This window comes from Heterodontus francisci, unplaced genomic scaffold (assembly GCF_036365525.1).
Source record: "Heterodontus francisci isolate sHetFra1 unplaced genomic scaffold, sHetFra1.hap1 HAP1_SCAFFOLD_43, whole genome shotgun sequence".
In the NCBI taxonomy this organism is placed as follows: domain Eukaryota; kingdom Metazoa; phylum Chordata; class Chondrichthyes; order Heterodontiformes; family Heterodontidae; genus Heterodontus; species Heterodontus francisci.
This window is the reverse complement of record NW_027141852.1, coordinates 4,594,949-4,598,289: the sequence shown is the minus strand read 5'-3', so window position 1 is coordinate 4,598,289 and position 3,341 is coordinate 4,594,949.

Sequence of the window (3,341 nt, the reverse complement as noted above, 5' to 3'; positions counted from 1 at the left end):
GATGGTCGCTCGGGTTGACCCGCAGCAGGTGTTGTACCTCTCCTCTGCATCCGTGCGTGGGTTCCTCACAGACGTCAGTAGTCATGTCCTCAGTGGGTAGCCCTTGTCTCCAAGGATCCATCTCTGAAAGCGGATGGGGCCGCGGAAAGGTTCTGGCACCTGGGAGTACCTTGGTATGCAGGCGTTGTGGCTGCTTCCCGGGATTTGTGCACACACCTATGGGATCCATTTGCAGTGGTCGCAGACCAATTGCACACTGAGCAAGTGGAAGCCCTTCCTGTTGAAGGCTGCTGGCTGGTCTGCAGGAGCCTTGATGGTCACATGGGTGCAGTCAATGACACCCTACACCTGGTGGAATCCAGCGATGGCCCCAAATCCTATAGCTCTCTCAGCTTGACTGTTTGGATCAATGTGCACATAGTCACCGGCCCTCCTGAACAGGACATTGGTGATCTCGTTGATGCACTGATTCACTACAGACTTTAAGATTCCACACATATCTCCAGTGGATCCCCACAATGATCTGGTGGTGCAGAAGTTCAGTGGCACGGTGACCTTCAGTGACACTGGCATCAGGTGCCCACCAAGTCGCATGGGGCACAGCTGCATCATGGCAGAGAGATCAGTGACGACCTCCGTGGAGAGGTGCAGTCTGCGGAGACACTGTCACTCGGACATCTGCAGGTAGTTGAACCTCGGCTGACGTGTTCCTCTGCCTCCTTCTCCAGCCTCCTGTTCGAGGCTGGCCTTCATGTGGGCCCCCAAGCTGCTGTGGTGCCCCTGCTGGTGCCTGCGCCTCCCTCCCTTCCTCTCTACTCCTCCTCCTCCTCCTCAATGGGAGCCTCGAATGAGGCCCATGACAGGTTGCCCCTCCCTGAGTGCAAGGCCTTCACAGTAAACAACACCCAGCCACATTTACCTCATTTGTCATCCTCAATGAAGTGGCACTGCCCCAATGGCACCCTGGTGTTGTTCCCTCTGCAGAGCTGGCACATTGGCCCCCACTCCTGACAGTGTTTCCCGATGCCCTTTCCCCCTCCACCCTTGCTGCCAAGTGACGCTGCCTCACCCGATAGCTTCCCAGTGAAGACAACACTCAGCTCCCACCTCCCAGTCACCTCCTTTAACCAGGCGAGGCTCTGAAGCCCCGTGGTTCCCGTGTTCTATTCGTTCAATTGGATCCAGTGAATAAAATTGCTGACAATTGGATTCATAAATACTTTAAATGCCTTCTTGCCGTGTGGATGTGCGAAGTCTGCCCTCCATGTCAGCCGCCGACAGAAAAATCCGGTCCAACGTCTTCCATCCCTATTTTATACACCCCCACCCCCCTCCCCCTCCCCGGCCTCCATTCCCGTCTCCAACGGTCCCTTAAAATTCTGGCCCATGTCTCTAAGACTAATGGGAGTGAAACCACATCTGCTCCTTAGACTGAACAGGGAGAGCTGCTCTCTCTGTGTTTAAAGTGAATGAATCTGCTCTTTACCTTGTCTTACTGGAACGTTCACTGTCTGGAAATGTCTGTTTGAAAATGTTTTCCTGTTATATTAATGGAGCAGAGGAGCAGATGTGAGGTACTGTTGAACAAAGAGGTTTGGAAGTGGGTGAAGGGGTGGAGTGACGGTGTGAGTGAGAGGTGCAGTGAGTTGGCCATTCTCAATAGAGTGTCAGGAATGAAGGTTAGAGGAACAGACCAGGCAGGAAACACAGAAAGAGCGAGGAGAAGCTGGTGTGAAAAACAGAGATTAAACAACGGGCGTGTTCATTTGGTTTGGGTCTGGTGTTTAGAATACCCGGAATCTGGGTTCACTTCCCTTCCAACTCAGCGAATTGTATCAACATTATGTTCATAAAACCATAGAATGATACCCAAAGAAGGAGACCATTTGGTCCATTGTGTCAGTGCTGTCTCCTGTAATCTGTACATTTTTCCTTCCAGTATTTATCCCAATTGCTTTTCAAAGTTACGACTGAAGCTGCTTTCAAGTCCTGATCAGACAGTGCATTCCAGATCACAACACATCACTGTATGAAAAATCATACCTCATTTCGCCTCTGGTTCTTTTCTCAATCACCTGATAAATACATCCTCTGGTTACTGACCTTTTTGCCACTGGAAACAATTTCTCCTTATTTAACTTATTAAAAACCTTCTTGATGATGTCACATACTAGACTGCCAGTAAAACTGAAGCCCATGGAATGAAAGGGACAATGACAGCATGCATATGAAGTTTGCAGACTGATAGGAACATAGGAGCAGGAGTAGGCCATTCAGCCCGTCGAGCCCACCCTGCCATTCAATATGATGATGACTGATCGTCCACTTCAATGCCTTTTTCCCACACTATCTCCATATCCCCTATGTCATTTGTATTTAGAAATCTGTCAATCTCTGCTTTAAACATACTCAATGACTGAGCTTCCACAGCCCTCTGAGGTAGAGAATTCCAAAGATTCACAACCCACTGAGTAAAGAAATTTCTCCTCATCTCTGTCCTAAGTGGCTTTCCCCTTACGTTGAAATTGTGTCCCCTGGTTCTAGACTCCTCAACCGGGGGAAACATCTTAGCTTCATCTACCTGTCTATCCCTTTAAATATTTTGTAAGTTTCAATGAGATCACCTCTCATTCTTCAAAGCTCTAGAGAATACAGGCCCAGTTTCTCCAATCTCTCTTCATTTGACAGTCCCGCCATCCCGGGAACAAGTCTGGTGAACCTTCGTTGCACTCCCTCTATGGCAATGATATCCTTCCTAAGGTAAGGGGAACAAAACTTCACACAGTATTCCAAAGTGCAGACCAACCAAGGTTATATACAATTGAAGCAAGGCTTCACTACTCCTGTACTCAAATCCTCTTGCGACAGAGGCTAACATATCATTAGCCTTCCTAATTGCTTGCTGCACCTGCATGTTCGCTTTCAGTCACTTATTGACAAGGACACCCAGGCCCCTTTGTACATTCACACTCTTACCATTTAACAAATAATCTGCACATCTGTTTCTCCTACCAAAGTGGATAACCTCACATTTTTACACATTATATTTCATGTGCCACTTTCTTGTCCACTCACTAAGTCTGTCCAAATTCACTTGAAGCCGCTTTGCAACTTCCTCACAACACACATTCCCACCTAGTTTTGTGTCATCTGCAAACTTGGAAATACTACATTTGGTCCCCGCATCCAAATCATGTGAACAGCTGGGTCACAGTGTGGTGGTGAACAGTTGTATTTCTGTCTGGAGGAAGGTTTACAGTGGGTTCCCCATGGTTCCTCATAACTTCAGTTATGTGCAGAGACTGGAAAAGCTGGGGTTGTTCTCCTTGGAGCAGAGCAAG